General features: G+C 36.3%; 2 long non-coding RNA genes across 7 annotated transcripts in view; both read left to right on the top strand.

Moving 5' to 3' along the window:
• Window positions 1-23,132, top strand: part of LOC113446921 (uncharacterized) — a 28,880-nt gene that overhangs the window by 2,890 nt on the left and 2,858 nt on the right. For 3 of the 6 annotated variants that reach the window (XR_015742357.1, XR_015742358.1, XR_015742359.1), the window contains exon 3: window positions 1,684-1,806. The exons of the other annotated variants lie outside the window; for them this stretch is intronic. This is a non-coding gene — a long non-coding RNA (uncharacterized LOC113446921). Of the gene's footprint in view, window positions 1-1,683; window positions 1,807-23,132 lie in introns of those variants that run through there. 6 annotated transcript variants of the gene reach the window in all.
• Window positions 2,106-4,487, top strand: LOC148127409 (uncharacterized). Its single transcript, XR_015742355.1, has 2 exons — window positions 2,106-2,232; window positions 3,718-4,487. It is a non-coding gene; the product is annotated as an uncharacterized LOC148127409 (long non-coding RNA).

Below are 23,132 nucleotides of genomic sequence, written 5' to 3' on the forward strand. Positions count from 1 at the left end.
AAGCAATCATGTTTTGATTTCTGCAGCAAACTTGATCCTGTACCCAATGTTATTTAATTATTAAAGAAGTTATTGATGGAGATCCTCTCTTGGGTGGTGATTATATGAAATGTCTTGCAACTCTGAAGCAGACTGGATGTGCAGTGAAGGCCTTCTACTGGTGTCTGGAGGCTATGAGGGACTATATGGGGGTGGGGGGAAGCATCACCTTCATCTCTTGCAAGATAAAGTGATGTTTTTCCATAAGCAACTTTCTTTTTGGGAACCTTGGTCCCCCTTGTTATTTGAACAGGGTTACAATACTTTCATCATGAAGGAGGAAGTGATTTATTTAAAGGTCCTTCTGGACTTCAGTTTCTGTTTCAACAAGTAGAGATTGTAACAACTGGGGCCTTTGTCCAGCTTTGAGTGACTTATTACATATAACCTTATCTCAAGCCTGGAAATTTTATCATGGTGGGTCATGCTCTTGTCACCATGCACTGTTACTATAATATACTATGTGGGACATCTTGAAGATTACTCAGAACTGGTACTGAAGACAGTGATTGGATTATTGCAGGTAGACATTTCCTCTACAGTTGCTACACTGATTGACAATAAGCTTCCATGCTCAATTTAAAATGCTGGTTTTAACCTATTAAACCCTCCACAGAATAATGCAGGGTTGTGATCATCTTGTCAGATTGTTGAGGGAAGCCTTATATAAAATTCTGCTCTCATGCAAAGTAAGGGAGTACAGTCTATGGAGATTCTCAGTCATCCAGGTCTTGGATTCAGAGCTTTTTCAGACTGAAGAAGCTTCTTGGATGAGAAGTGAAACATCTTCAAAGAAAAACCAGAAAGTCCAGTTGCCTCTTGAAAAAGCACCTTTGGAATAAGGGAGTTCAAGTAGCCTCTACTCTGAACATTATGCTATTGCTGGAAATAGCATGTTCACAAACATGCAATAATTTTGTCATGAAAGGGAAGGATATCCATCTTGTTTTTGTAAAAGCATTTATATATTATGTTATATTTTATGAATCCCCTCCCCAATCTATCAACCAGATCAATCATTCCACCATGGCTCTTTCATCCTCTTTCTCATTATTATTGCAATTTTTATTTTTAAAAGGAGCAATTCCTTTTGTGGTGCTTCACAAGACTGAAAAAAATGTCTAAGACATGACAGACCAGGTCATCCCTAATCATGCATCACAGTGTTCAGAAGTGAATAGTTGTTATGTCTATCATGCAAACACAACCATAGACTTAAAAGAGATCTGTCAAATCTACTGTATTACATAGTTGGATCCATACTATACAGAATTATTGGCTGCTGAAACTGAAGTGGAGTTGGGAAATTCTTAGACATTGTGCAATGAAGAGTTTAGTTAACAGAAAATCTTACCTTGCTGAATATAGTGTAATGACTATTAAAGGCCAAAGATCTACAGCAATAAAATTCTCATGATATCATTCCCTTCCAACAAAGGAAGATGCCAACTCTGGAATGCCTAGAGGCATTCTTTGCAATATACCTTTTTGAACCCATATCTCTCACATATGATTTCGGTATTATTTTAGGGATCAGAAGTTGGAAGATTTGAATCGTTCCCTGGTAGTTTAACAGAATTGGTGGTTTATTGCTTTATTTATTTAATTTGTATCTCGCTTTTATTATTTTTACAATAACTCAAGGTGGTGAACATATCCAACACATCTTCTTCCTATTTTTCTTTCAATAACAACTCTTTGAGGAGAGTTGGACTGAAAGAGTGATTGGCCCAAAGTCACCTAATTGGCTTTCATGTCTAAGTCTCCTGCTTTCTAGCCTGGTGCCTTAAGCTAATGGCAACATTTGTTACACAGTGATAAACACTACCAATTTTAGAAAAGTCTACCACTAATTTTAGAAAAATCTTTTGGGAATACCTGACAATGATCTATTCCTATGCCAAAATCTATAGATTTGTGTACATTTAGTGTTCTGACAGTGATAATGGACGGAAAATTAAATTCAGGATTTGTGCTACAGTTTTCCTTGGTAGCAAGTCCTGTTGGTTTCATGAAGATTGTTTTTTGTTATTTTAAGGCTATTTTTAAAATTATGGCTTCAAACACTATTACTTAAAATATACACAAGAAAGGAATACAACATTAATATCTGGCCTTATTTTTCAATGAGTTCACAGGCACCAATATAACCACCAAGGCAATCCCCGGGTTAAGAATGTCTCACAGCAAAAGGTAAAAAGAAAATCTGTGCTTTTTTTTTTTTTACAAGGCGAACTTCATTTGTTTTCTCTACATGAGAAAAGGAATATATTTCTTTCATATTGCTTGTTCATACTGATGTTCAGTTCACATTCATCTATCACTCTTTCATTCTTGACTGTGTTTTTGTATTATACACATTTCTTAAATACTTCATTTTCAATGCAGTCAACTTAAATTTTAAGTTTCTCTTTATGAGCCCTGTTCTCTGAAAATATACACCTTCTATTTTTCTACTAAATTTTATACACTTTATTATACAAATGTTCTAATTTTTCATCATTTATGGATAACTTGTAATTGATCATTCTATACTTGTCTTACCCTTCCGAGTGGTAGAGTTTGACAGGGAAATGTTCAAACACTAATGGTCTTTGAAATATTAATTTTCAGATCCTTATTCTTGTTGCATCATATCAGCTGATCAGATATCTAACCTGCAGATAATTCAGGTTTAGCCAGCAGCACGACATTAACAGCACACAGACTCAGATCTTCCATCAATACATTAACATCACCACAAAATTCTTTATACGTTTATCCATAGACACAAAAAACCAAGGGGAATCACATATCCTTGTCTTATGCACTGCCCAATGTTGAAATAATCACTACATAATCAATTTATGCCCATGCATATTTTACTTCTATCAGAAACGGCTCTTGTCTCATTCAGCAACCAAACTACATGTTTACACAAAACATTCTATAATTCAAGCCTGTTCACTGTTTCATACAGTTCCTTTAAATCTCAAAATGTGTTCTCATATTCAGACATTTGTAAATGACAAGAAAATTGAAAATCTGATTTGCATGTTTTCTGCCCACACTGTTTTTCCCAGACATTGCTCATTGTTAACATTTCATTCTCTTTTAATTACAGTTCTGTCTTCTTAGAAACTCTAAACAAACTAATCCTTCATATTTTTTTCATATTTACTCTTGTTATCCTTGTAAAACGGAACAATAACTTTATTCTTCCAACTGGCTACATATTTAACAAATATTTTGAAATTCTGAGATATCTTAAAGCCACCTGGGTTGGAGAAGTCTGATATAGATTCATTTCAGTTGTGCTCACTTCTAATTAGTTATTGGACAAATAACACCATTACTGTCTTGGTGGATGATCAATATCAAGAACAAATTTCACAAGACTATCTTTCGTGATTATGTTAAATTCCTCAGCAGCTTTTGCTGCCATTAGTCGCACCATTCTTATCAGACTTTGATGGAACTCAAGAGGCACTGTTTTATGGAGGCTTCACTACTTCTTGAAAGGATGATTTAAAAAGAATAACAAGTGCTGGGGAACTCATTCAGTAGCATAGCTATAGGTTTATGAGCTCCCACAAGGCTTCATCTTTTCTCCAATGCTAATCACCATGTTTTTGAAAATGTGTCAAAAATGACCAAATATATTGGCGATATGCAATTCTATCTCTTTTTTTCCATCAGAATTTAAGGATATTTTAATACAAAAAAATGGATCAGATGAGGACAAACAAACTGAAACTCAGCTAGAAGTGCTTCTGTCAAAGGCAGATAAGGATTTGACCTGTGCTAGAAGCAGTCCTGAAGACTCAAGTTTTGTGGTTTGGTGAATTCTGGATATCCTAAATGGATGTGTGAGAGAGAGATAGGGTTGCAATGGTAGCTAGTACCGTAGGGTGTCAACTCTTTCATAATTTCTAGTCAGTACAATTGTTTTTATCAATGGTGTAGGAGTGCAGAGTTCAGAATGACTGTGTACATGTGTACCATGCATTTCTCTGAAGGGCAGTAGTCCATCGTGTGATAACCATTTTATTATAATCGTTATGTTTGCAACATCATACTAATGTTGGAATAAGGTCCATTGAAAATGTGACTAATTGTGAAACAAATTATGGAATATTTTGAAGCTTTATGTGAGATTGTCATTCACTGAAATGAAATATTTACTTTTTTATTAGAAATGCAAGCAATCTTTTAAGAAATACAAGTAGTTAACATCAAGTAACAACTTCATAAAAAGGAAATAATTATCTAGATCTTTCGTAACTCTAAAGTCTAAATTCTTATCATATCATTTATTTTCAAACAGAATCTGCCATGTACCTGAAATTTTAATATACGATATTAACCACTTGATTTGAGAAATGTTACATATTATTCTACTATCTTAACTATTATCTAGCCAAACAGTAAATCTTATTATCGGTTAATAAGCTCACACATCTAGACTATTTTTACAGTAATTAAGATTATATTATTAAATAGTTTGTATGCATTTTTCAATATAGTTTCAATATAATTCTGCAGATTATTTCTGTGAAACTTTTATGAACTGCTGTACGTTTGGGTGCAGGAGAGGGAGTTCCATAAGAAAAATTCATAGCACACAAAGTAAGCATGCTGAGGAGAATGGGGGATGCAAGGATTCATTTTATTTCCTTTTTATTTGGAATAGGAATGAGGGGATTTTTGTTATTTAAGAGCTGCAATGCTAACTAAGTGGCATTCTTCATTCTTTTTTTAGCATTATGAAGTCAGGAGTAACAAAAAAAAAAATGTAGACCATTTTCAAATTTCCAAGAAATTGGAGAGTAGAATGGTAGTGGTTTCAAAGTGCTTTGTGAATATGAGGGTACCTTGGGGAGATACTTATATCTTATAGGATGCTTTATGTAGGTGTTTCTCAACTTTGGCCACTTAAGATGTGTGAACCTCAACTCCTGGAATTCCATAGCCTCTAGGGAATTCTGGGAGTTGAAGTCCACACGTCTTAAAGTGGCCAAGGTTGAGAATTTCTTTGCTATAGTTGCAATCCATTTATGCTTCCTACATACATGCATAACTGGCTCATCTATTATGGCATCATTGGTGGATGATACTACTTGGCATAATTTCAAGCCCAGTCTTTCTCAGCAGAGAGGTTTCTCACAGATTTCATCATTGCCATTTGATCAACATGGTATCATGAGATGTTCAGACTTCTATGACCCTGCAGGAATTTGAGATATCTCTAGTACTTGTTTATTAGGGCACAAATTCCTAGCACTATTGCTTCTTAGTCTTCTTACAGGAGAACCAAGCAGTCCTTGGAAGCAAAGATGTTGTTCCTTTTCTCTGTTCCTTCAGCTACTTCCTTTCTAACTTACTGCTGATAAAGAGCAAAGAGCAAAGCTTAGGCTAATAAACAACTACCAAAAGCAGCTACACTATCCAAGGACATTAAAGCAAGGGCAACACAGACACTAAAATGGCAGTAAACATAGGAAATAGGCCAAGTCTCAGTGGTAAACTACAGGTGGTTGTAGACTAGAAGCAGTTGTATTTGCATCCAGCTCCAAACAGCTTCTAACATTCCAGAGTGCCTATATTTCTACAAAATATCGACAAAAAAATTGAAGGGCACTCTTGTTATAGGGCCTTTCTCCATTTAGGAAAGGGGGAAATAAGCTACAGAGTAATAAAGATTTTTGTAGCAGAATAAAACAGCATTTTTACTATTATTAAATTCACCTTGAAACTATAGCTGAATTTAATTAATTTTATATTATATATTAGATTTGTTATGGCCACCCACTCCAGAAGGCCTTGAGCAGCTTACAAAGTCAATTCAAAGTATAATACAAACAGTTTAAAAAGTTTAAACCCACATAAACTGGCAATCCAGACTAAACAGTATAGCCATGACAGGTCCCCACAAAACACAGAACAAATGCATTAACTCAGGCTTGGCCCACAGAGTCAAGTTTTAAGGGCTTTCTGAAACCCTAAAACCTGTAATTCTAAAAAAATAAAAATATAAATGAAGGAATGTGGGAATGAAGTAGCATTTATTTAACAGGAGGGCAAAAACACCAGGAAAATTCGGCATAGTATTAAAATGTGATCAGAGCCAGATCTACCCTGAACTAAGAAGAAATATCTGGCTTTGGGGAGAATTGTAACATCTAAATAATAAGAAGATCTGTCTGAATTAATACTTGGCTAAGTTTGTCCCAATCCACCAATTTTCAGAGGATCAGTTTTAAGGAGTGGCCAGAATCAAAGAGTCTAAATATGGAGGTAAATTTTTAAGAGGTTTATGATGGGATTACTAAAAACACTTTTCTATGAACAAGCAAAAGAATTTGCAAGATTTGGGTGCAGTCCAAAGACTTGGTAAAAACCACTTTTTTGTTGTTCTCTGACTCGGCAGCTTGGCTGGGAATCAAAATGGCTACAAAGCATACTTAGGACCTGCCAAAGCTTTTTTGTTAAAAGAAAAAAGAAAAGAAAAAGAAAAAAGAAAAAACATTACCCAAGATGTACATACATTGTGAGATTACATTTAAAGTATGTTACCCTTTTAAATAGTTTTTAACATCTGAATTTAATATCTACCTATATGACAAAAGGTAGAGATCATATGATATGATTTAGACAAAATGGGTGGCAAGCAAGTTTAATAAATAAAATATTGGGGGGGAAATCCTCTAGTCTCGAGACTCTGATGTGGTTCATATCTGCTAACGCCTGTGTCTGGATATAAGATTCAGGAGAAATAAAAACTATTTTTTAATGAGATCTCATCTTCTTTCAAGAACAGTATCTGAGGCTGTGAGGGCCTGGATGGAGAAAAAAACTGCACCCAACTCAATCCTACTGAAATTGAGTGGACGTGGTTATTGCCCAGGTCTAAGAATCCTCCATCCTGATCCTGAATGGGGTTGTGCTTCCCCATTCTGAAATGGTGCACAATCTGAGAGTCCTCCTGGACTCATAGTTTCTTCTTAAAGATCAAGTGATACCTGTGGCCAAAATCTTCATCTGGCGCACTGTTTTCATTCCTTCCTGGATTGGGCTGCTTTCCCCATAGTCACTCATGCCTTTGTCACCTCATGGCTCATGTCACCTCCTTGTAATGCTCTCTATATGGGGCTGGCTGTCCTTGAAGACCACCCAGAGGCTTCAACTAGACTGGAATGCAGTGGCACAAAAAGACCCTGCTTTGTGAACTGCATTGCTCACAAATATGTTAGCAGATATGATTGAAGGTACCACACTGTTGGAAGAAAAATTCCAGTTCCAGTTCCAAGCTGGGAGAAAGGCACCAGAAATAAAATGGAGGCTAGAGGCTGATTGGAAGGAGTTTATTGAGGAAACAGAACCACCAACCACATGTTATTCTGGGACAGCTGACAAAATGGAGTTTAGAGTGGGTGGGTTTTCATACCTTCTGAATTCCTATAGGACCATATGGGGGTCATGACTGTCTCTATAGGCAAAAGAGGAAATGCAAATCCTAATTTTGTCAACCTTTTGTTTGTTGCTTATCTGAGTTTCTGTCTTGACCCAGTCTTTCTAAAAGCTGGTATTCTCAGTTTCTGCTTGGGGCAGGGAAACTGTGGCTGGTTTCTGCTCCCTTAAGATTTTTCCCACTTCTCATTTAGGGGAAATATTCTATTCTGTCTTTTAATATTTCCCAAAACATTTCATTCTTCTAGCGGGGGCAGGGGACTTCCTATAACATATAAAACTCTTCATGATTGCAGCCTGGTTATTGTCTGTCTCTTTGGTGTCTGCCTGGCCAACCGATAGAGTTGCTCCAGATCCCCATGATTAAACAGTGTCATATTTTGGGGCCTAGGAAATGCACCTTCTATGTTGCAATGGCTGCCCTCTGGAATGATATTGAGATCCAGTTGGCTCCCACCCTGATGGCATTTTGGTGGACCTTAAAGACTTGGTTGTGTTCTCCCAGGCCTAGCAGTAGGGTGGCTGAACCACTTATTGCATGTGTTTGTCATATGTTTATATGTTTTTGTGTTAGTATGTTGGTTATTTTCCATATTCTATTTTTAAATTATATTTAACTGATTTTATTTTATTTGTATTTTTATTGTGACAATATAAAAAACAAGAATCAGCCTGGAGCTGGATGTCAAAAAAATTAAATTAAGAATAGTCATACACATAAATACACTGCAGTGCAATAGAAAAATATGACCTAACATAATTAACCTCCTTAATTTTCCTTCCTGATTTGCAGTTCTAGGTTGTAAATTGTATTTATATATACATACAATTTAACTTTTGGGGGATACTAGGATAAATCACTTCTCCTAAACACAGAATGAATGTTCAAGTAACTACTTATATCTCGTCTGCTATCATATGCTGAGGCTACATCCTGATCATCATTGCCCAAGGTTGAAATGCTTCTATGACATTTCCTCTTCTGTTTCCATGTGCACTTATTTCTACAGATATAATTTCATAGTTATAAGAAAGAGTCTTAATTTATCAAGTCCCTGTCACTGTATAGGAATAAATTTTCCCTATGCTATTGAAACCCATGAATGGTACAGAATAACATCTATCTATAGGAGGAGACAAAATTTACTCAGCTGCACAATAACGTTCTTACTGTTTCTTTGTGGATCTTACCTGTTTCTTGTGTGGATCATACTAGTGTCAGGAGGTATCAGCAACAAACCCAGAAATTGACAACAATTTGGATAAACTACTATGACAATGAAATATTATCAGACTCCAGGTTGCTCCTGCCCATTCAGACGGATCATTGTGCTTTATCAGATCCAAACAGTATTTTATTGACTTCCTGTTCAGGATGACATATCCAGACTGCATTTCTTTGTGTTCTTTGGCTGTGACTTGTAGATCTGTACACAACTACCTGGTAGTTTCTGGTGCTCTAAGCTACTTAGAGTTTTGATCCCTTCTTACTTAAAGATCTGACTTCCCAATTTTGTTGATCATGCTGGCAGGATCTTCAGGGAATTCTACTTCTATTAGCTTAAAGAGGAAAACCAGTATTCTATGAACACATCAACACATCAAGTTTGCCCTGAAGGAAAAAAGAGTCATGTGATATGTAGTGGAGATTACATTATATCAGATCCAATCAGGTCTCCAGATAATAGCTTGCCTTAGGGCCTCCAGTGGACCACAAGGTTCAAAACATGGTCCCATAGCTTTGGGACTAGGAAAAAGGAAGGAAAAAGATTTTTTTTTTAAAAAAAGTCCAGAGACATAAAAGAGCACGAAAGTAAACTTTTGCAACAGAAAGAAAGTTGGGAGGCCCAGTCGTGATCTTTGATAAGACTACAGACTTCGTTGCTGTCTGTTTACATCATCTGCTGCAATCTCGGCTTTAGTTTTTTTTTTTTTCAATGTATGCATTGATTTGTGCAAGGACTTGAGAGTTCACATAAGCTACTAGTAAACAATTAACAGTGCGGCTGAGAAAAAGCTGAAAGCCCTTGCCTAATCACACTATAAATGTCAACAGTTGAGAAAGGCTTGCTTTGTGTTTTTAAAGTCCGATAATGAAGTCAGGTAATGAATGCCAAATTTAGTAGATACGATATAAATAGATACAAAAAAATTTACTACATTAACTACTGCATGTTAGCAGTTGTTAATTGTAGCAATTGGCTCCAAAACACTACATTAATTTTGCTCTGATATTTCCCCAATCTGAACATTGGAATACAAGTTTATAACAAAGAAAGATTTAGGGTCACATTACAGTATATTTATGCATGAAGGGGACACTGGAACTGTTCCTCTTCTACTATGTTTCCTACTTCTGCCATCCAGGTTTTCAAGTCATAGTCACACAAATGCAAAAGTGGATTATGAATATTTCACACTTACATGAAACAACCTATTTGCCTATACATCTGTTTGCATTTATAGTACTTTGATGTAAACAGAGATACCAGCAGGCAGGCTCAAAATTTTTGAACAAACACTCTTTGAACAAATAAAAGAGCCTGTGTAAAAGGCATCCATAAAATATAGTGCAAAATGAGGATAATGTAAGAACTGCCATACTGGTTCAAATCAGTTATGAAAGGATTTTCAATTCATCTGTATATATAAAAGAAATATTGTTTGTTACTATAAATATAGATGCATCCTTCTAATATAGATGCATTCCAAGGCTGGTCACAACTATGGTCTATAAGACAATAATAAAAACAATAAGTGTGATCAATATGAAACATTCATTTGAAAAGGCAGGAAGGCTGAACAAAACAAAACCATATACTCTTTCCAGAGTTCACACAGGGAAATTCAAGAGGTCCCTAAGAATATTGGCTGCCTTTTTAATTTCAGGACAGAGGGTGTTCTAGAAAGCAGATATTCTCTCCTCAAAAATACAGCCAGGCCAGATGTCCTGGCCACATATCCTTTTAAAGCAGGAGCACAGGTAGTCCTCACTTAACTGACATTGTTCAGTGACCAAAGTTATGGAAGTGCTGAAGGAAGAGTTATAAGTGGTCTTTGAAGGTATGGCCATTGCAATGTCCACAATGGTTATGTGATTGCGATTTGGGTGCTTGGCAACTGGCACAATTTACAATGGTTGCAAGGTCCAGTTGTCATAGGATTACCATTTGCAACTATCATAGCTAGCATCTGACAAGCAAAGTCAATGGGGAAGCTGGCAGGAAGTCGCAAGTCACAATGAGTGATGTTGTAGTGAATAACTGCAGGTGATTTGCTTAATGACCTCAGCCAGACCTGACAAACTGACATAGGTTGGTCATGGTCCAATGCTTCATTTTACAACTACCGTATATTATTTAGCAATAGAGTTATCAGTCCCAATTGCAGTTGATATGGTATGACTATATTTCTACATTTCTGCAGGTTACAAAAGTTACATTCCAAATGTGAAGTTTTTTGCACGAACAACCTAGTTAAGCTTCCTCTGTCCAGGAAACAGCACAGCTGCTAAAATATTAATACCACTCTACTTCTAGAAACAAGACAAGTAATAGTAATTTGTTACAGTTTGCCCTTAAAAGAGGTAGTCAGAACTTTATTCTTCTGACCATAAGTAGATGTATTTGTTCATGGCTATAATGGTTCTTAATTTACTACATGTGCTAACTTGACCTTGATTGGAAAACCCAAGCTAATTCTTCATTGATGGGTCAATTATGTGCCATTAAGTCAGTGTCAACTCCTAGCACCACAACCACATAGATATTTTTCATGACAATCTGTCTGTAACCATGTCTTCCAATGGTACACCCAAAGGCATTGTAATTTAGTTAATCCACCTTGCTACTGATCATCCTCTTCTTCTCTTTCTTTCTACCTGTCCCAGCACTATAAATTTCTCAAACACCTAACATTTCATGTAATAAGTCCTAAATAGAGTAATTTGAACCTGGTCATTTGTGCCTCAGGTAAGAACTCTGGGTTAAATTCTTCAAGAATCATTTGTTTGTTTTCTTGGCTGGCCATCATGTGGCTGTGTGGGCAATATTGGGCACCCAAAGAAAGATGTATGCGACACCTCTGCTGAGCCAACTGCATTGGGTGCTAGTTTGCTATCAGGTCTAGTTCAAGATGTTGATTATGATCTTTTAAAGCTCTTCATGGCATGCAGCCAGGTTACCTACAGAATCGTCTTCACCTAATCATATCAGCCCATCCCGCCTGATTAGGCAAGGAAAGTATGTTGCGGACCCCGTCAGTTAAAGAATTCCAACTGATGGGGTCCAGGAAGAGACTCTTCTCAGCTCCCACCTTTTGCAACATTCTTCCTCCTGGTGCGAGGTGTGTCCCCACTCTCCTGGCCTTTCAAAAATATCTAAAGATTTGGTTCTACCACCTCACTTGCAGTTCACAGAGGAGCACACAGTTATGGGAGGTACTTAGCATGTCGAAAGTCTTCCACCCACCTTTTAATTAACTTATACTGTCAAATTTTAAGTATACTTGCTCTATTTTAAATTTTTATATTCAGTTTTTATGTTTTTAAACACTTTATTTGCACACCACCCAAAGCCCCTTTATGAGCACCAGGCAGTTTCTAAATATGACCAATCAATTAATCATATTCTCAGAACTTCATTACACTTAGAACATTCTCTTAGAAGAAACACTCCTCCTCCTCTCCCCTCCCTCCCTCCCTCCCTTCCTCCCTCCCTCCCTCCCTCCCTCCCTCCCTTCCTTCCTTCCTTCCTTCCTTCCTTCCTTCCTTCCTCCTCCTCCTCCCTTCCCTTCCCTCCTTCCCACCCTTCCTCCTACTCTTTCCTTTAAGATGAAACTTGTGAATCTTTTTTGAGTACTATACTATATTCCTACAACATCATTGCGTGACTAGAATTGGAAGCAACGCATTTATAAGTGTGTCAACATATGCTATTTCTTCATACGCTTCAGAAACTAACATTGCATCCTTTAGGGTATATCTATAAATAATACAGGCACCTGTTTAACTTGGCAGGGTAGTCATTTTCCATTTCCTTCACTGTTTTAAAAGCATTATAGATCCTCAGATATGCTTAAATTTGCAATTTAAGGGCTAACTCAGATGAGATATGGGACATCTGCATGATAAGAACTTCCAATTTAAGCAAACAAACAAACAAACTTTAAGGCAGTTTTAAAAAGTGTAGGAAGTTAACTTACATGTTTTGCTATAATGTTTTTTTCTCTGATCTCTATGACACTTGAAGCTGCTTTTACTTGCAATGGGAAAAGCTTACTTTTGTTTTGGAGGGAACCCTGAAGCTGCTGTAAGTTGTAATATTGGTTGAGATGAAAAATAGTAACTTCAGACACCAGTTCAGATTGGGAAAACAAGCTGCAGAAGAGAATGATCTCCCTTTTCACTACTTACATCACCAACCAACCTTTTCTTCTTTGCTTTCAATGTTTTTTTTTCAAGAGCCCTTTGTTATATGGCACCTATGTTGATACCTGCAGACATATCTGGAACAAAAGATAGCAAAACCAAATACCTGAAGTTTCCTTTGAGCAAGCGCTGAGCAACATGTTTGCATACCTTCACAAATACTGTGCTTCTCTGAAAGCCATGCTGAACCCAATGTAATGACTATGTTACTAATTTTTTCATAGTATGGAGCGTTCCAATGATATTTGTCCAGATGCAGCACCAGAACAGGTCACACTTGTGAATCACAGAAAGCTGCATTATGTTAAATCCAATCTTTGGTTTATGTAGCTTGATATTGTCTCCACCAGCCATCTTGAAATTGACTATCCGAGACTCCTCCTTTACTGACTGTCTCAATTAGTGACCACTTTCATAGAATAGAAAAAAAACTTTTGATCATTTATTGCATTTAAGACACTCACAGGAGGATAAAGCAAAGGAAAGCTGAAATAAGATCATAAGCACAGGTATGGTTTCACCTAGTGTGAATTGTGTTGTGTCTGCGCAGGTGTGGACACATAATTGCCAATCGTGACTAGTGCAGGAAATACACTTTGAGGTGATTGGGTAATGGCATGGCAGGCAACCGGTATATAAGGGCTGTCTGCCAGCCCTTATAGCAGTTGAGTTGGTAGTTGTACTTACCTGAATAAACTTGAGTTGCAGATCCCCTGGTTCTGAGTCTTCATTTTGGCTGTATCCAACAAATTGAATTGCTAGTCCCAGTTGTAGAAGTACCTGTAAAGGAATGAAATCCAATGATCAGAAAATGGAGGGATATAAATAGAGATAGTTGTAAATGGCAACTCAGGGGAAGCTGTATGATCTTTGGGTACTTTCCTTTCTTATCCTCCCTGCCTTTACAGTGACATTAAATGAAGTAAGGGGAATAATATACAGTATATCCCTTTCATGATAGCCAAAATTAAGATGACTTATAATACAGGTAGTCCTCAACTTACAACAATTCATTTAGTGAACATACACATTGAACATACATTGAAAAATGTGACTTATGACCGTTTTTCACAGTTATGACCTTTCCAGCATCCCCATGATCATATGATGAAGATTCAGATGTTTGGCAGCTAGTTCATATTTATGACCATTGCTATGTCCCCTGATCATGCCATCACTTTTGAGACCTTCTGACAAGTAAAGTTAATGCAGAAGTCAGATTCACCTAACAACTGGGTTACTAACTTATCAACTGCAGTGATTCATTTAACAGCTGAGGCAAGAAAAGACGTAAAATGGGGCAAAATTCATTTAACAAACGTCTCCCTTAACAGATTTTTTGGCTCTATTGTGGTCGTAAGTCGAGGACTACCTGTACACATTCAGAGAGAATTCTTCATGTCAGTTTTTATATCTCCATCCTTTGTTTTTGAAAGCCCAGAAAAAGAATATACAAGGCTGAACTATTTTAAGCATTTTATTTGTTTTGATTTTGCACATGTGAAACAAATCCAAGGGACTCTGCTTCCTGAAACAAATAATAACTCTCCTCCCTAATTCCATACACAGAAATGTCCCCTGTAAGCCCTTGAGGGCGTGGAAATATTTAGGAAGCAACATCTATGCCTAATGGTAGAACAAACCCTAAGCATTTCAGGGGGAAATTGATGGGGGAAGTTAGAAGCAAAATTAACTCTTCCTTGCAAAAGCTCTGATCTCTAAATATAGAATCTCCAACAAAAATAAATGAAGAATACCAGGATGGAAAGCTATGTAAACCTATGCACACACATCCAGTGAAAAAAGAACTGTAGCTACTTACTCCCCAAGCTGGTTTTGCTGCTCTTAAACAAAAAAAAAGTCAAACTTACTCTTCTTTACAGTGTTGTTGATTCTGTTCTTTGCAGTGAAGATCCAGAAAGACCACAGTGATCTTGTTTTTAGAGTGGATATGACATCAAAGGAGAAAATGAAATAGTTTACTTGCCTCAATTCACTACTGCTGCGTATTGTGGCTGCTTTTGCAAAGTAATATCAAATGCACGCCTGAATATAGGGCTGGGCACACTTTGAAAATGATCTGGAAACAATGGTTCAGACCACACAAGCACAAATACTTTCTTTTTTCATTAAAGCAACCTGACTTTTTTATGGGGGGTATGTATCCCTGTAGTGGTGGATTGCTCTGTACTTAGGCAGAGACCCCTATACCCCTACCCCATCAAAAACACTTCTTCAAAATAATTTTCAAATATGAACAGTCTTTGGCCACTGGATGCTCCTTTGGCCACCAGATGTTGTGTACCCAACATAGAAAAAGTTGTCAAGCTTTCAAATGTAGATAAAAATACTCAAAGCTGTACTGAGGGCATCAAAGAATGAACTCTTAATTACTAATACCACTTCCTCCTAACAAGCTGAAATTATTCCTTGACAGCTCCAGGACAGCCAGCTGGTGCAGTGCAAAGGAAGACCCAGTTTGTAATCCATCTTCAGCCATGGATGTTTTGACTTTGAGCCAATCATTTTCTCTCAGCCCAATCTACTTCATATTTAAGGAAAAAAAATATAGGAGAATGAAGTGTCTTAAATTCCCAATGAAAGATCAGATACAAATCTAGCAAATCGACAAAATGAATAATAATAATAATAATGTATATTGAACATCATAAAGAGACAGGAAATTTGTTTCTTAATATGCTTACAATAGCACAGTGATTGCTAACTATTTCCACGTTGGGTGCCAAAAGTGCCAAAAAAGCTTGTGTGCCTGCACCCATGATGCAATGTGTGCATAATTCCCTCCTCCCCTGCGCATGCGTACACGACCCCCTTTATGGCACCACATGCACGACCCCCCCGCATCACACACCTCTGAGCATGCATGCATGCCCCCCGCACTGCATGCCTCTGCACATGTGCATGCAACCCCCGCACGCTGCATGCCTCATGCTGCATACATGACAGATAGCAGACAATCAGCTGGTTGGTGGAGGGGTGTGCATGTGCAGTGGGGCTCTTCTGGGCGACCTCTCGCATGCCAGCAGAAGTGGCTCTGTGTGCCACTTCCAGCATGCGTGCCACAGGTTTGCCATCAAAGCAATAGCAGGTATGTGTAAAAGAGATTGCAACTGGAGAGGTTATTTATATGTTCAACTATTTACAAAGTCTGCACTACTATTATTGTTAATCTTCTCATCACTCCTTATCACCCATCCCCTCCCACTTGTGATTGTAGGACTGTAACTTTGTCACTTGTATCCTTATGATTTATATTGACTGTTTCCTAGTATGATTTGATTGTTGATTGTGCCCTATGACTATCATTAGGTGTTGTACGTTATGATTCTTGATTCTTAACTAATGTATCTTTTCTTTATGTATACTGAGAGTATTTACACCAAGACAAATTACTTATGTATCCAATCACACATGGCCAATAAAGTATTCTATTCTGTTCTGTTCTGTTCTATTCTATTCTATTCTATTCTATTCTATTCTATTCTATTCTATTCTATTCTTTTAACTGTTCTCTACTGTCTTCTTATTTCAAAATAAGAATTTCCATTCGTGAGAAAAAACACTGTACCCCTTTATAATACCTGATAAGACCACATTTGGAGTATTTCATCCAGTTTTGGTTGCTACAATATAAAAAAAAGATGTTGAGACTCCAGAAAGAATGAAGAGAAGAACAACAAAGATGATTAGGAGATTGGAGGCTAAAACATATGAAGAACTGGGTATGTCTAGTTCAATGAAAATAAAGACTAGGGAGACATGATAGCAGTGTTCCAATATCTAAGGGGCTGCCACACAGAAGAGGGAACCAAACTGTTCTCCAAAGCATCTGAAGGCAGAACAAGAAGCAAAGAATGGAAATTAATCAAGGAGAGAACCAACTCAGAACTAAGGAGAAATTTCCTGACAGCTAGAACAATTAATCAGTGGAACAACTTACTTCCAGAGGTTGTGGCTGATCCATCACTGGAGATGTTTAAGAAGAGATTGGACAACCATTTGTCTGAAATGTGTATAGGCTTTCCTGCTTGAGCAGGAGGTTGAACTAGAAGATGTCCAACTCTATTATTCTGTTATTCTGTTAAAGACAAATTTAATTCCCCCCCCCCCATTCCACCAGTCACTTCATAAGTTGAACAATACCATGCTACTCCCACAGCTACTATTTGCATCCCTTTGGAAAATCTGAAAATGCATCATATGTAGATGTGGTTTCTGTTATATATAGCTGAATAGCTCCAGAGTTTCAGGTGATCAGGAACGCAGTTTAAGAGTGACACAAGTAAAAACTTGCATAGATAACTTTGGTATGCATACAATGAAATGTAAAAAATAGTAACTACAACAAATGCCCTTAAAGGAGGTGGTAAATTTGAATATAGCCAGAAGCAAATAATCAATTTGAAGATTCCACATTGAGATCTCACTGATACTCTTTCACCCAGATCAGACAGACAGCTTTGGATACAACAGAATTTAGGACATTGTAAACCAAATGATAGAAAAATCATTGCTTCCAGTGAAATGAATTTCTTAACATTTTAAAAGGCCTTTTGTGTAATAATAAGTTGGGATTGCTTCAAGTAGGTCATCTAGTCCAACCCCTCGCCCAAGCGGGAGACCTTACACCATTTCTGACAAATGGCAGTCCAATCTCTTGAAGTGGAAGTTGGCAGAAACAAAGAGTAGATTCCTTAAAGGACTATAGATCAGCACAAAGAACAGGTCTCCTAAATGCTATGCCAAATAATACTGAAACATTTGCTTTAAATTTCAAGTAACTGTCAGTTGGCATATAGGCTAATTGTATTGCCTAAAATGAAACCAAAGTCAAATGATTTGCCCGTATAAGCCTAATACCCCTTTCTGGTTGGGTAATCTATTCTACACAGTCTTAAGCATGAAATGCCAGGAATTAACTTATCTGTATGCAAAGCTTGTTACTACAATGGAATGCATCCATATATCTCTTTTACTGCATACTTTATTCAAATCATGGGAATAAATGTTTTCCAAAACAAGCATATTAATGAGATTAATTCTGTAATGAACTTCAGTCAATGCACTGAATTAACAGCTTGTTTACCCCTTACAAATGCAGTGGACATCCATTGTGCTATAGGATCTACTGTATAGTGCATTATTGACGTACTGCTTGCAGCCAACAGATAGCATGAGACCCTTAGTTAGAAAGGGTGTAGCCCATAAAGCTTCCAGGATCCTCATCCACTTCCTCCATGGGCCAACTGATCATCCAGCTAGCAGGAAATGGATTGTTGGTTTCCTGTTTTCATTATTAGAAGGAAATGAATCAATCTGGTCCCTTCAGACCACTTCATCACCTGTTCACATCAGCCAGAAACAAGCCTAGTGCACCACTTTTAACAATCTCTATTTTTCCTTTTCTGTTTTGTTTGGTTTTTTTGGATTATGTTTACACTGCTATCCTGCAGATATGCTACTATGGATTATTATGCATCTTTAGGTTTAATCAGAAAAAAAATCTAATCTCTACTGTGTTATCTAGAATATCTTTTCACTGCTGCTGCTGAAAATACATTTGAAAAGAGCACAACAGACAAAACAGTAAAAGAAAAAATGGGGTAGGAGGCTGTATGACTTGTAAATTTGGGCAGGGGGAGAGGAAGCAAACAAGCAGACATTCAACTAAGTATTTTCTCCATATGATTCCATAAAAAAGAATCTGACAAATTAGCTCTACTTTGTCATCAAAGGTTTCCTTCTTTTCTAAATTTGGTAGCAGAATATGAATTTGAATCTACATTAACCCGCCTTTCTATTAATCTAACTGCTGAAATAAATCGTGCCCTTTTTGAAGAGGCTACGCTTCCTTTTTATGCTTATGAATGTGACTTTTCTTTAAAAAAAATGATATCCATGTGACAGTTCCGTTGAACAATCAGCTTGTTATAGAGTTTACTGCAGCAGTATGAACAAGATCTGAAGCTGGAATTGAGTGATTAATTTCATATGCCAGAGGAATTAGCTTGCAATACACATAATAAAGGGCAAACTACAGCTGCAAAGATGGCATGCTGCTTTACTGGTTTTTCCATGTATCCCTCTGTCAACTGGCATTTTATAATAAAGGCAGAGAAAATACATTTACATTAACCATCTCAAAAAGCTTTGCATGTAAGATTTTATGTCACTATTAAAAAAATATTTTTCTGTTCTTTATTGTCTTAGATTTTTCACAGTAGATGGGAGGAAAAAAAGAGACAAATTATATTTGAGTTAGAACAGACTATGTTGATGAATATGAGCTGCACAGAACTTCAATAGACATATATCAAATAGATATAATTATTATTGAGAAGGGCCTATTTGTTGTTTTTACAGATGCATTTGATAAATAAGTCCACTAATACAAGTAGCAACTTGGCTTTGTTCAAATCCAACATTTACAAATTGTGGAGCCAGGCAACTGACTTCCTTTGTAACTGCCCATAAATCTGTTTGGAATTCTCTGAAACACCATCAAGAGAACCTGACTTAAGAATTAAGATATATGAAACTACTTTTGAAAATGATTGCTGTATTCTCCCACCCTAACATATATCACACACTGGAGCGCACTGTGAAATACTGTATGCTCAATTATATGCTTCATTTATGAAATTTATTCTAGCGTGACTTTTCTAAAATTGAAGGTACTCAAAGCAATTTGCAACTATATTTATGCATTAACGTTGTTTTCCTGACATTTAATAATTAATCTAGTTCTTCCATCCATCATCTGTCAGTACCAAAAACAGGGGTGAACAAAAGCCACACTATTATTTGAGGATAAAAGGGCTGAGATTTCTGAGGGATTGAGGTCTGTGTTTGTTTTCTTAAAAGTAAAATGCTTAATTTAGATATTTATTTGTATTGTTACTTTCATCTCAAGTGCTGGGAAACAAGTACAATCAGTTTTCTGCATTTATGTAGAGAGGGCCTTGGGACTGCAGATATCTTACCCATCCAGGATTTAGATGCTGCATGTTCATAAAAGTGATGTAGATTCCTAGAGATTTATACTAGACTGGCACATCTAATTGCAAACTGACTTTTGCAGATGAGCTATTTCATTGAATGCCAGGAAACATGCTACTGAAAAATTCAAGTTTGATCCAAGACAAATCTGACAGATTTGTCTACATTCTTACTCCATCTCATCACTGCTCACAATGACCATATTTTAGGGAATTAGAATATTTTTCCTTTTTTATATTCAGTATTCCTCCAATTCCTTCCAATCCTCACACAAAGATTAGAATTAAGTGTTGAAAGAATCTATATACTATTAAAACTCTTGTTCTGTTTATTTGTTTCTACCCTCTGTTTCTACCCTCATGTTAGCCAAACGTTTTGAATCAAGATATTTAAAACTTAAAAGTATGTGTGTGTGTGTGTGTGCGTGCACACACACACACACACACATCTATAAAATGTAGAACTATTCTAGATAACTTTTTGTTAAATTCCATTCTTATAATTTGGTCTTTTCCATTTATAGAGATTTTTACATTTTATATTTTTTTATTTATCATTAAAGATTATATCATCAAAATCCAGAGTTATTATTTAATCTATAGTTAGATAAAAGCAAAGGGGTGTAGGAGGACAGTTAAGGAAATTAATTAAATTGCAGATTTTGTAGACAGAGATAAACCAGCCATCAGATATTTCCAGGATGAAACCAAATCCTGCAGTTTTTTAACTGCAGTTTTCTCGCTGCAATAACAATCTTACAGAATTTGGTGATCTTCTTGAATATTTCTGTTCAACTGTTATTTAACTAAAACAAAGCATTCTTCACATCAGATCAGCCCATCTGGGAAGTCTTTAATAGTACTATTAATTCAGAATGCCATGCTCCATAAAAAGAACAGCACAATAGATTGTGTAAAACTGTCTCGATTGCTCCGTCTGTTGTGGCCATGTATGGTTGAACCTTCTCTTCAGGACTATTAATGGCAAAGCATTGAGCCCGGCTAATGAAAACACTCTTCTGTATGGGACAAAAAGGCTATTATAAAAGTAATTAAGTAAGGAGAAAGGTTTACCACTGAAGACATAATTATAGTAGTAAGGGTCTTTGCTTCTATCTCTAGAATTTCAGGCAAAGAACGCACTATTTAATCTCAAAAATTAAAAAAAAAATAGGGCCCTGATCTTGTCAAACATATTATGACAGGCCATAATAATTCAGGTACAAGATTGTGGTTTTCTTCACACACACAAAAAGGTAAAGCTGTATGGATCAAAGAATCATCTTAAACTCAATGGGGCAAAATATTTGCAAATATTGAATTAAGGCACTGGAAGGCCTATATGCTTGAATTGTTTTCATCTTTTGTTTCTTTCTTTGAAAAATGAATAATAGGAATAAAACTTCTAAATATTTAAAGTCTTTGACTTTGCTCAAGTAGGCATTTATTTTCAGTTATGAAGGGAAATACTGTATAAATGACTGAATTATAAATGAAAGGTGCACTGTGAGTTTTGAAATGAAAAGATAAGATATACATTTATAAATGTATAATGCAAAAAACAAAAGTGAAGCTAGGGATTTCCTACCAAGTCCACATTTGACAGCAAATCCTATTTTACACATTTTGCAGAAAATTGGATTGCTTTGCCTTCATCTGAAGTATATGCTAAGCTATATATACATCTTGCTTGCTTCCATAAAATTGGTCAATGGGGCACAGAGTTCCTTGTAGGATAATGTGAAGTATATAGCTGCCTTTGATCTTAGCATTACATTATACCAGTCAAAGGTACCAATGGTATATTCTAATTACGTCTGCTATTGGTAGGCTGCCAACTATCTCCTTGTATACCTTATGTAGCATCCTCAGAAAGCTAAAAAAGTGTTTGACTTCAAGCACTGGAAAATGGTTACAGTAGTAACTAGAGATTGTCTTGCAGGCTCACTTTCCAAATACTGTTCTTAGTCTTGGCAGGATGAGGTGTTGATGGCAGGTGCTGGATTTGCTATAAATGGACAATTTATAAACAGAGCTGACAACTGGGAAAACAGTGTATGTGTGTTGAGGAGGAAGGGGGGACATAATACTAGCATTTCAGACACTGATATTTGATTTCATATCAAATGGCCTTCAGCATGGAATATTGGGCTACTGTTCTGAAAGGGAACATTTGGCTTAGATGTAAATAAATTCTGCTCAGATTATAGTACTGTTAGGGTTAGAGATTTTCACATGGCTGGCTTTCCTTCTCATGTTTTTTATGGCTTCATTGAGTTAATAGTTATCTCAAACATGTGAATTCAACAGAACAGTTTTTGCAAGATCACAGCAATCAAATATCATTTTGAGCTTAGAGTTTCCTGTATAATTGGATTTGTTGCAAACTTTTTCCATCGGTTGGTTGCTTTCATTGGAGAAGTTGCCTTGCATTCAAAGGCATTTGAAAGTGATGTCATCAAGTATGAAGTTTCAAGAGTCAAATTCAGAGAAGAGTCAAATTTTGTACAAGAAATACTTTTGAATTCAAGGGGCAACTATATAGGCAAACAGAAAGCAAAGCTCACTGCATCAGTAGGACAAACAGTAATATATTTGCTTTGTTTTGAATCAAAAAGCTTCTAAAACAGAATTGTTTTTATCTGGGTATCATTTCTTTCATCATAATGTCGATTAGTCTTGAAAGATGATAAATAGAGTGATAATATTGATTCCTGATTCAAAATGTTAATGCAATATAAAATGTGATTTGCACAGAATCATAATTATCTATTGAACCATATTTTGGACTTCCTGCAAAGTGAAAAAAATTGAGGGAAGAAAATATTTTAATTAGTGTAGTTAAAAAAAAGAGTTATTCACATTTCTAAATTGCTATTTTGTTTAAGGCACCAGTTTTTTTTCCTCCAATGAAATGTTTTATTTTAAAAGTTTGATAACATTTTAAAGAATTCTGCATTTTCCTGTTCATTTATCCATTTGTTAAAAAAAAAAAACTGGGATACTCAACATCTAGTTCAACAAGAGAACTAGAAGAGCATAGAATGGAAGAAAGATACATAGCAGAATTGTTTCTCATGCCTAAAATGATTTATTGATATCCCAGCTACTGATAAAAATCCTCCTATCAAGTTCTCAATATTTGTAATTTATACTTCTTAGACAGGAGGAATATTTGAAGTTAGGATGTTATGGGC

Source organism: Pseudonaja textilis, chromosome 2 (assembly GCF_049901715.1).
Source record: "Pseudonaja textilis isolate UNSWEBS1 chromosome 2, rPseTex1.2, whole genome shotgun sequence".
Lineage (NCBI taxonomy): Eukaryota > Metazoa > Chordata > Lepidosauria > Squamata > Elapidae > Pseudonaja > Pseudonaja textilis.